Source organism: Piliocolobus tephrosceles, unplaced genomic scaffold, assembly GCF_002776525.5.
Source record: "Piliocolobus tephrosceles isolate RC106 unplaced genomic scaffold, ASM277652v3 unscaffolded_40882, whole genome shotgun sequence".
NCBI lineage: Eukaryota > Metazoa > Chordata > Mammalia > Primates > Cercopithecidae > Piliocolobus > Piliocolobus tephrosceles.
In genome coordinates, this window is record NW_022325290.1 from 1 (window position 1) to 11,021 (window position 11,021).

The 11,021-nt window shown below is 47.3% G+C and overlaps 1 long non-coding RNA gene across 8 annotated transcripts; it reads left to right on the forward strand.

Annotated features, from left to right (window-relative positions):
* The first annotated feature begins 107 nt into the window (after window positions 1-107).
* Window positions 108-10,789, forward strand: LOC113223333. 8 transcript variants are annotated; one of them, XR_003308679.1, is made up of 8 exons: window positions 108-630; window positions 1,103-1,124; window positions 1,427-1,477; window positions 2,963-3,071; window positions 4,936-5,051; window positions 6,638-6,712; window positions 7,916-8,126; window positions 10,346-10,789. It is a non-coding gene; the product is annotated as an uncharacterized LOC113223333 (long non-coding RNA). The 8 variants fall into 8 exon arrangements; XR_003308685.1 differs by having other exon boundaries at window positions 3,005-3,071; XR_003308682.1 differs by lacking the exon at window positions 7,916-8,126.
* The last annotated feature ends 232 nt before the right edge of the window (window positions 10,790-11,021 follow it).

Below are 11,021 nucleotides of genomic sequence, written 5' to 3' on the forward strand. Positions count from 1 at the left end.
CTAGTTTTAATTGTAGCATATTAATATTTAATTTTTTAAATGATTTCCATGAAAAAGAGTGTGTGCTAAATAGAATAGAGTAATTTGGGTAAAATTCAGTCCATTTCATTAATAGGCTTTTAATCAAGTAACAACTTTTTTAAGCAGATGCTAAATGTAGTACCAGAGTAATTGGATCCTAGTGTACTGACAGGGTCTTGAATATGTTAAGAAAATGCTGTTCATTTCGAAGAGTTTCAAAACATTTGAGAGGGAGGAAGGCACTCTTCCACTGACCCTCAGTGTGCATTTTAGTTTCATTTTGGGTTGACTCTTCTCTGTTGCTGCCTGATGCCTCTAGTGTAAGGCGAAGATCTCCATGTCTCATGTCTTTCCTGCTCCCCTTCTCTGCCCTGTTCCACTCAGGGGAATAGCCCAGCATCAACTCAGTCCATGCTTGTTAATCAACCTCCATACACCACATCCAGCAAAGCTCCCTGAGTGACTCACAGTCACCAACCACCCGTGCACTGATCTTTCCTCTGTGTCCTTCCAGATTGTCCTGAGGATGGCCTGGTTTTAAGAGGCTCACCGCCATGTAAAGATGAAGAAGAAGAAAAAGAAGATGATGATGATAAGAATGATGCCCACGTAAGGCTCCCCTTTTTTTGTCTTTTACAGCAATGTTGTTTTCCTGATTGCTTTACTTCTCAATGAATTTTGATATGAAACTCTGGCAATGCGCATTATGTACACTGTACCCTATTCTCTTTGTGGGGCTGGAATTCAGTAGGAGTGTCTTCCCACCTTATATGTGGTACACTAGAGTGCTTTCAATGACAGCATCCAGTATCAACTGGAATGCTGAGGCATTTTCCACAGCACCAGTTTTCCTCCTTGGATTAAGCATTGTGCATTTGCATATAAAATTAAAGGTAAATTCTGTGAATTAAGGTATTATTTTTCTAAAGCTATCCTCTGTGCTAGTCTTTGGGGACTTTGGTCTATGGCTCAATCGCTGTACTACCTTCTGATGTTTTATCGTTGTCCAGAGAATAACAGATCTGTGTGAAGCACACAGCAGAATCTGATTCTCACAATGTTTTCTTTTATATAATTGCAGATAACAGCTTGGAGCGAAAACGGTATGTACCATGAAATAACTCACTTCCTGAGGGAAAAACTTGCTAGCATCAGTGTATAGGAACCGGATTCTGGGTTCCTGCTGGGAAAGGGGATTGGGGTTTTCGCGAAAGTGATTTTGCCAGTGTAGAACTCTGGCCCGAGAAACTGTAGGGAGGTTTGTCAACCCAGAAGAAAGATTAGGGGATCATGTATGAAGCAGCGTGGGGTGGGAGAATAGCCCATCCTTCAGCTTCAGCTAAAGTAGGAGGAGTGGGTGAGCCACTCTGTCTAATGACTTATCCTGGTGTTTTTCTTTCTAAAGACTTGATGCTGGAGAGTATAAGTGATAGAAGTTACGAGGAGACTCATCCAGGTAGGGAGCTACGTGCCAGGAAAATCCCAGTGGGAAAAGGTTCCCAGGAGCCTCCAGGTTATCCCTGCTGATTGGGAGGAGGGGCTGAAGGAGGGAGTATGAAATCAGAAGGAAAATGGAAATATGTGTGAGGTCTGGCGTATTGTTTTCAGTTTCTTGGCATCATGGTAAGAACTGTCTCTATGGGCTTTGGGGGTGCCGCGTTCATGAGAGATTCTCTTTGCAGTCCACCTGCTCTTTTCTGCCTGTGGAACATCAGAGCCTTTGGTTTGGATTAGTCAGCACTCCTAGGGATTGTGCACAAGGGTGTAGGCTTAAGCACTGGGTGTCATCCGTAATGAAGGGAATCTGGGGGACACAGCTCTCTCACAGGCATTTCCTGGAACCTAGAGAGACAGTTCTGCTGTGTGCCAAGGGGAAATCGAGAGTCACCCTCTGACCTTTCAGGACTTGTTAGTGCTCGTTCATGTTTCTGTGCTCACGGTGCGCTCCTGGTTTAAAGGGATCTGCTGGGGTGGATGGCGGAGTGAATATTCCGGTGCCATTTGCTCTCTGGCATCTCTCTGGCCCCCAGTGCCCCCACCGCTTTGCCGTCCCTCCCCCTCAGAGACATCCTCTGCTTCCAGCTCCCTCCTGCCGGTAGTCGGCTTTCCCAGGGCTCGGCATGGGGGACAAAGGCTGCTTCTGCCTCTGTCTTTGTTGTTGAACCTTCTTTGTTGAGGCCTTTTTGGTCTAGTCTCTCCCTCTTCTCAGTAAAATTTCAAATACTTCAGTTTTGGAGTCCCCATCCCATTCTCTATCCTTACCTATGCAGCTGGTCTGGGCCCTAAGTGAACGAGTCAGTTAAGGGCCCAATTGTTTCTTTTCTCCCATTCCTTAAGGTAAGCTAATAACTGGGATAATTCAGACTCAAATATGTGTAGAATTCTTAAATTCAAAATACACTTTGTCATGGAAGAGAGTATATGATATTCTTAGTAGATGGTTTTAAGTCACATTAGCAGAAACTACAAGAACAATAATTGGGGGACATGCTTGAAATGACTGCAAAAGTTATGACATGTTACGGCCAGAGTCCTAAAAAAGTTGTTTTTGTTTTTGTTTTACTCAAAGGAGTTTAGCCATGGAGCTCTGATTACTGTAAAATTCCCACTTTGGCATGAATGTCTCTTCAGCTCTGCTGCAGTTTAGTCCCATTTTATAGACAAGAAATGGAAAATGTGATGTGTCCTAGGCTTTCATGCAAGTCACAGTCATCACTGTTTACTGACAGTGAGACCAGGGCTCTGGGAGTGGCTACGGTCAAGTTCAAGACAAAAACTAACACTTGTAAGACAGGAGAGAAGCATTTACTTAAAAAAGCAGTCAGAAATGTATATATAACTACATTTGGTGAGCAAATGAAAGCTGCCAGACTCAGAAAAACAGAGATGCTAATGGAACTAACTTCAGTAACCAGGGTTTTCTATGGAATTCATTGCCCAGGGTGACTTCCAATAAAACCCCCACCGCCGGCACTTTTCTCAGGACTGGAGAGCTCAGGCAGCCCAGGACGAATAGTGCAGTCACCGCAGACGGGCAGGGTGGCCACAAGGTAGGCAGCAGCAGGGATGGGCATTGTGGGCATTTGGTATGTCTGCGGAGTGGGGCATTATGAGCCAGTAGCCTGACTTGGTTGCTTCCTGGTAACCAGGTGGCATAGCAGGCTTTGTGGGTACTAGGCATCAGCCATGGCCAGCAACCTTCGGTCGGTAGATGACAGTGGAATGAGAAGCTCTGGCTACACTCTCATGGCTGTTTATGTGCCTCTTGGAGCTTGTTGCGTCCCTTTCTTTTTGAAATAAGACAGAAGTTCCCCACCTTCACAGACAGAGAGAAAGCCCATCTTATTTTTTTTTTTTAAAGAACCAAAAATGTGAGGGGGAGTCTTGTGAGGATGATGGGAGGTCTTTCAGAGAGGAATATCTTCCATGGAATTCCTGAAATGGGAACAAACTCGTTTTGGGCAAAGAGCAGAAAGACACAAGGGTGGCTGCAGCAGAGTGAAATGAATATGATGGGTTAAGACCTTGTGCACACAGTGAGCACTGACAAAGAATATGGACTTTAGTTGAGATGGGAAACCACTGGAGGATTATAGCCTGGGGATCACAGTTAATTCTCCAAGAAAAAGACTGACCAGCGACTCTGTGAGAATGTACTGTAATGTAGGCAAGGGTGGAAGCAGGGAGACCAGCCAGGAGGCTGGTTGGGTAGTTCAGGTGAGAGTCAACAGTGAAGAGACAAACAATAATGACCTGAAATAGGCTGAATTGAGAATCTTTAGATTCAAGTGAATCTGAAAGATAATAAAGTGGTAAATAGACAAGTCACAGGAAAAGAAATGCAGATGATCCTTAAACACATCTTCACACATAAGAGAAAGGCAAATGTCAACTATACTGCAGTGTCTCTCCTATTGAGGGAAATTCCAAAAACACAGCAATACATCCTCTGGTTTGGCTGTAAGGGAAGTTGCATTCATATAGTGCTGGTGAAAATGCAAAATGGCTCAACTCCATGAAGGGGAATTTGGCACAATCTCACAACCTTGCAAATACATTTAAACCGGAAACCCTACTTGGAGGCGTTTTATCCTGAAGGTATACTCCATAAATATGAAACAACCTATGCAGAAAGTCCTTGTCACACTGTTTTCCGTAGCTCAATATGGGAAATAACTGAAATGTCTAGTAAGGGCCTATTAAAATTAACTGGTACTTCCGCCTAAAGGAGAACTACGGAGCTGTAAACAAGGGTAAGATGTCTTTTTACTGCTACCGAGTGATTCCCAAGATAGGTTACACAGAAAAGGAAAAAGGGAGAACATGCAGTAATATACACAAAAGAAAGCAGGGGGAATAATGTGTGATTATTAAAACAAAAAAACAACGCTGGGGAATTCTTGATGATGGGACTGCTCTCTCCTTAACTTCAGTGTGTAGCCGAAGTGCGTATTTTCTCAAAATATTATTTTGGTGTGGTTTTTTAAAGGATGTTAACTGTTTCCTTTTGACCTTTAAGTTAATTTGAGAAAGCTTTACTTTGTAATTGATTGTGCATTATGTAGTATATAGACTGCTCTTACATATTATTTGATCCTCTCAATGTTTTAAGTTAGGTGTAATATGGCAATTTTACTTGTGTTACATGAGAAGTCTGGTTCTAAGTATAAATTGAGTTTTTTGAAGTTTGAAAAAATAAGAGTCAGATCAAGAATGTAAATTCTAGACATAGGGCATATAAAACTAGAATTGATTAAAAGATGCATATGGGCTGCTTTGGATACTACCTTTTTAAAAAAAAAACTTTCCTTTAGTTTATTAAAGTAATTAAGCCTCAGGATTAAAACAGTAACATTAAATTATGAGAAGTAAAATGGAGATACTTGTAACTCAGTAATGCTTTTTATTTTTAAGAGACAGGGTCTTGCTTTGTCACCCAGGCTAGAGTGCAGTAGCATGATCATAGCTCACCGCAGCCTCAAACTCCTTGGCTCAAATGATCCTCCCACATCATTCTTCCACGGAGCTAGGTACACAAGAGCTCACCACCACACCTGGCTAATTTTTAAAATACATTTTGTAGAGAAGAGGCCTCACGATGTTGCCCAGGCTGGTCTCAAACTTCTGACCTCAAGCAATCCTCCTGCCTTAGCCTCCAAAAATGTCAGGATTACAGCCATGAGCCAGCACACCTAGCCCACAAATGTTCCTAAAAGTCTGAAAAATGAAGTTACATGCTGTTAAATCTATCAATGGATAACAATATACTATGATATGTCAAATGTCACAGCTCTCAGTCATGGTCACTACAACATTGTTTAAAACGTAGAACAGTTCAGGCAAGTCTGAGAACTGAGAGGGAAGTACAGGATTGCTTTGGAAGCCAGAATTGGGATTGTCAGAGCTGGGAAAGCAGAAGCAAGGTGTGAGTGTGCACAGGACTGGGGCGTGCAGCAGCTCCATGGTATGCTTGGTGTCCTCTTACATGGCAGGCCACCTCCAGGCCAGCAGATGAGAATCACCTGATGGGTGGAAAGAGTGGATTTAGGTAAAATCTCAGACTGTGCATCGCAACTGAGAGAATGTATGTGTTTGTCTGATGGGTCATAACACTAATCAAAGTGACAACACTGGGATAATAGAGCAGGTGAGTAAATGCAGTAAGCCACCTGCCACCTCTCCAGGGCATCAACCATCCCAAAGAAATATTGGGGCAGCAGGATTTGACAAAGCTTGTGAGAAGAGCTGTCAGTTCAGGGTCCAGGGCATGATCTAGAGGACTCAGATGTTGAGGGAGCTCTGTCCCCAGGAAAACAACTACATTTTTTTGCCCCAGATCTTCATGCCTCACTGTGGTAACTCTGGGCAAGTCACTCAAAACGTCTTAAGTTTTAATTCATTAACTTGGAAAATACGGCTTGTAGCCACTGCTCTGCCGGTCCCTCGGGGATAATTTGGGGATCAAGGAAATGACAGATCTCTTTCATGAGCTGGAAAACATCATGCCCATGGAAACAGTGAAGTCACTTTCCACCCTTCCCAGGCAGGGGAGCCATACATGCTCCCTGTCTGTATCCAACCACTACCAAGTATCTGGACTATTCTTCCAGACATTGAATGATTGAACACTTCTGGGCATTTGCAAAGCATGAGTCTTCTTAAGCCTTTATCTGTATCTCATCGTTTTTAGCCCAATAGATCTTAGTAGGTCTATAGCATAGATCTACTAACATTCCCACATCTCAGAGTAGGGAACTGAGGCACAGAGGGGTTCATTTCACTCTCCCAGGTATGTGCAGATTCTAAGTAGGATTTGATCCCAGGCCATTCTTGGTGACTTGGATCTGCTGCTTTTCTATGTTGTTTCATCTAAATAAAGGTATCTGCCTGCACAAACAGTCCGTTTTAAGTGCAATGAACCTTGCAAAATCCTCCTAGAACCCAAATCTAATTCAGGTAGAGTTGAAAAACCAACGGTAAAAACTGGGATCAAAAGTTTCATCTGGGAATAAGTTTTTACTAACTTCTCTGCTGTCCTCTGCCGGCAACATGTCAAGCACTGTCTTTATTATAATACATTTCCAAGAATCTATAAGAAGTCTGCTCTACCTTGCAGGTTTGGCTATCCGTCCCAAGCGCTGGACCACAAAAATATGGAGATGGACCAAAATTTGGCGTGCAGGAAATAAAGGTAATGTGGAAATTAAATCATTAAGTTCACTTAAGCAAATAATTCCAGTTTAGTGGGTGGGTGCCCTGAGCTTCTTGCAGCTCCTGATGTAAACAGGGATAAAGGACATATGAGATTAGTCTGGAATCTGAGGCAGAGTGTGATGAGGAGGCTGTGAGTTTGGGGTAGGGAGGGAAAAAGGGGCCTGGCTGAAAGGAAGGCAGGGTCCTGGGCTCTCTACAGTCCAGCCTGGGAAGGACAGAGCCCAGGGAGGCCCAGAGCTCCCTCCTGACACCTGCACAAAGAAGTGTAGTCTGGCCAGACAGTGCTCTGTAGACTGCTGTGGGGTTGGGGAGTGGCTTCTCCTAGGTACAGGACCTCAGGCACCTGCAGGATGCAGGGCTCCAGGGTCCCTCGGATGCCTGTTGATGGTTCTCCTCTGAGGGGGTGTAAATTGGCTCGCTGGGTACCCACAATGGGCAAGGCACTTGCTCTCAGTATAATGCACTAAACACTGACAAATCCACATCCATTTATGATAGGCACAATTACAATTACTATCCCCATTTTAGAGCTAGGGAAACTGAGACACTGAGCAGTTAACTTGTCCAGGCTCCGTAGATAAACAGTCAGGGTATCATTTTTGACTGCCATCATGGATCAGGCTTCAGTTGGTCATGGACTCTAGCGACTGGTCACAAAACACACAAATACCAAGAGGCACAAAAACTGCCATGAGAGAATGAAGTACAGCTGGGGTCTAAACACAAGCAGGCTCCCTCCACAGTGTGAGCTCCTAGCTACTGGCTGTCCCACTGCCCTTGTCCAGCCTTGGCTGTCTGGGGTGGCAGTTGTGCCTGGCTGCAGTTGAACGACCAGTTGCCTTTTCCAGACCGGCTCCCCACTGCCCCACTCCCACCAGCAGCCTCTTAGGTCCAAGAAGCTGATAATGGTGTGATAAAATGGGCTTTTGAGAATGGAGACAAGGGTGTGGGTGAACTGAAAAACGCTGAACAAAGGGGTTGTCCCCTCCTCATCCAGGGGAAACCATTTCTAGGAGTTGACCAGAGTGCTGACCCAAGGTGAGCAGGCCCCAAGGGGCAGGCCAGCATGTGCTACAGGGACATCTCAGCAATGTTCAAGCCCCACAGTTAAGCATTTTCCCTAACGTGGCCTAGAGAAATGATGGCGACCTTCCTGTGCTTTTCTCCTGGACCTCACCAGGAATGTGCATGTGAGGTTCCAGGGCGAGCCTTACTACGGACCAGGCTGTGAAACTGGGAGCTGCCTTGAAAAGACATTCCTCAAGATGTTGCCAAAAAAAGTGGTGTTTATTTCCATGACTGAAGGGGCTGCTTCCGTCCTCCTGATCAAGGGGATGCAGGGGACATGCTCAGAGGATCAGCGACCACCTGCCCTAGACCTATGGAGACAGGTGAGGGTGGCATTGCTGCAGCTCCCCAGGGAGGCCTGTGCAGCTGTGACACCACCTCCATCACCCACTTGAGGGCTCAGCGGCCCCATACTGATCCCATGGTGCTTCCCATGCCCCTCACCCCACTCTCTGTTGTTTCTCTGAGGAGGGTTGGAGGCATTCCCTAGCCAGGCGCTGAGGACTGTCCTTTTGTATTAGGAGGGAGTCTGTGGGTCTTCATACTGCACTCGAGGAGGATGAGATATGAGTCCCTACAAGGGCTTCCCTCCTGTGCCATGGCCTGCCTGTTCCCTGACCTTTGCCTATTTCTTCTGTCCTTGACTATTTTAGATATGGTCTGTGGCCTAGAGGCACAGCAGGGCCCCACAGTGGCCCCAGCAAAGGCAATCGAGGTGGAGGAGCGGATGTATGGGGAGTCACAGAGGCGCTGGCCCCGGGAGAGGCCACCGAGGGGGTGGAGGCTGCTGAGGACGAGGGAAGGTTCAGAGTGGGATGACGTGTCAGAGAAGTACCCAGCCAACAGCTAACTGAGCCTGATGCCTGAGCAGTAAGGAGTTTTCCCTGGACAGTGGGTCCTGGGTTGCAGTTCTTGCTCACCTGGGAAGGATGTGGAGTCTAGTGAGGATACAATAGTGGCCCTGAGAGGGGCATCAGGGAAAAATGAGGAGGGTTCCAGGAACCCTGCTGTGGGCTAGAGGCAGAAAACCCTTGAGCCCAGGCCATAACCAGACCAGGAACAGGGCTGAACCTCCCAGTCGCATCCATGAACTCGGTTAGAGGACCATTTATTTGGTGAGGGGTCCATGGTTGTGCCATCACCAAGGGGCATGAAAAAGCTGGAAAAGGGAATGCTTCCGTGTAGTTTTCAGTTTTAAAGTGCACATTAGCTATAAAAGCTACTGGCAAGTCCTGCAGTTGGAAAACAGTTAATTTTATATAACCTTTAAAGTCAATAATTCTATTCACTGTCCCAACCAACTTAGCAAGCCCTAGAATGCTCCTTCAAGACACTGGTGTTCATGTCGCTAGTGCTGGGATGTGGGGTGAGGCTAAGGCACACAGGTGATCCACTGTGATTAAATGGATCAGGTTCAGGGTTGACACCAGCCAGGCCAGGGACAGAGCATGGGGCTGAGATCTTAACCTTGAAGAGTATCCAATTCTAAAGACAGGGTGCAGGGTACAGTTAGTGTATGGTTATGGCTGGAGCCATCATGGCCAGCCCGTGTGAAGTTAGGATTCAGGTGGACTGGGTCGAATGAGAAAGGTGCCATCCCCATCACAGAATGGGCATCCATTGGTGGTCTGATGGAGGCTGTGTCAGAATCCTATTCCGTTAGGAATTGGGGCCAGGTCACACTAGGTCAAGGCAGGGTGAATGTGACTTGAGGGCTACAGGCAAGAACAGGCTTTCACGAGACACTGCTACCCTAGACCCCAACTCACCAGGCCCTACTCCCTCCCTCACTCCTGTGGCTCAGCACCCCCATGTGACAAGGCCTTGAGCCAGGAACCCTGCAGAAGGGAGGAGGGAGGGGAAGGCCCTGGACTCCAGGAGGCTGCAGGAAGGGTCATCTACAGACAGGGCTCCTGAGTCTGCAGGACATGCTCCCTTCCACATGAGAATCCCAGAGGGGACAAGGGGCAGGGTACATATAGTATAGACCCCTGTCCTATGATCAGGTAGCTGGAGGGCAGCAGGGAGAGGACAGCAGAAAAGACCCTGTAGAGTAAGAGAAGTCCAGGACAAACTCTCTGGTCCTCCAAGGCCTTTGCTCCATAGGGAGGCTCCAGGACCCAGATTTGGGTAAAAGAGACCTGAAGGGCAAAGGCCTGAATCCCTCAGAACGGAGGAGCCAGGTCACAAATATGCCCAGCATAGACCACAGCAGAGGATCTAGGAGATCGGGGGGCAAAGAGATCCCAGATTCCCTGCCAGGATGTGAGGAGGTGGCAGGGAGACGACTGAAGGTCCCCTGTGTGTGTGACAGGTCAAGGCCTAGGAGGGTCTCAAAACAGGCAGGGCCAGGCTCTGGAGTTCTCAGGACTGGCAGATTTGTTTCAGGAACACTCTGAGGCACCCTCCTCAGGGACATTGTGACCCACATCTGAAGTGCCCTGCACTGGAACCGGGGACCTGACCCCTGCCACACACTGAGGTCAGGGCTCCCTCCATGGAAGCTCAGCCTCTCATGTCCTGTCCCTCCTACGCCCCACAGGATAGCCGAAGGCCATCCACACAGTCACTCCGTTTCTGCCCTCCAAGACAACAAGGTCCAAGACAACAAGGTCACACTGGTGTGTCTCATCAGTGACTTCTCAGGTGCTGTGATGGTGGCCTGGAAGGCAGACGGCACCCCCATCACCCAGGGCATGGAAACTACAAAACCCTCCAAATAGAACAACAAGTACGCAGGCAGCAGCTACCTGAGCCTGACCAGTGGAGGTCCCACAGAAGCTACAGCTGCCAGGTCACGCATAAAAGGAGCACTGTGAAGCTGACAGAGACCCCTGCAAGATGTGCTCAGGCCCCTGACCCTCACCCCATCCATAGGGTGCTGGAGCTGCAGGATCCCAGGGCAGGGGTCTCCTCTCTCATTCCAAGGCATCCAGCCCCTCTCCCTGCATCCAAGTAACCCTCAATAAATATTTTGAATTAGAAATCCTGTTCCATCTCATTATTTTTTATCTCATGTTCAATTTGCAACCTCCAGGAGAGGCTCTCATCTATCTGAGACATCATCCAAAGAGGCCCTTCCTCACCTGGTCACCCCTTCCCTCCATACTCCACTGTAGCCTGGAGCTCCGCATGGCATCTTGCTCAGGCCAGGCAGATCTTGCAATCCCCCCCCACCCCGCCCCCGATTCTGATGACAGTGACCCACCATGCCTCTT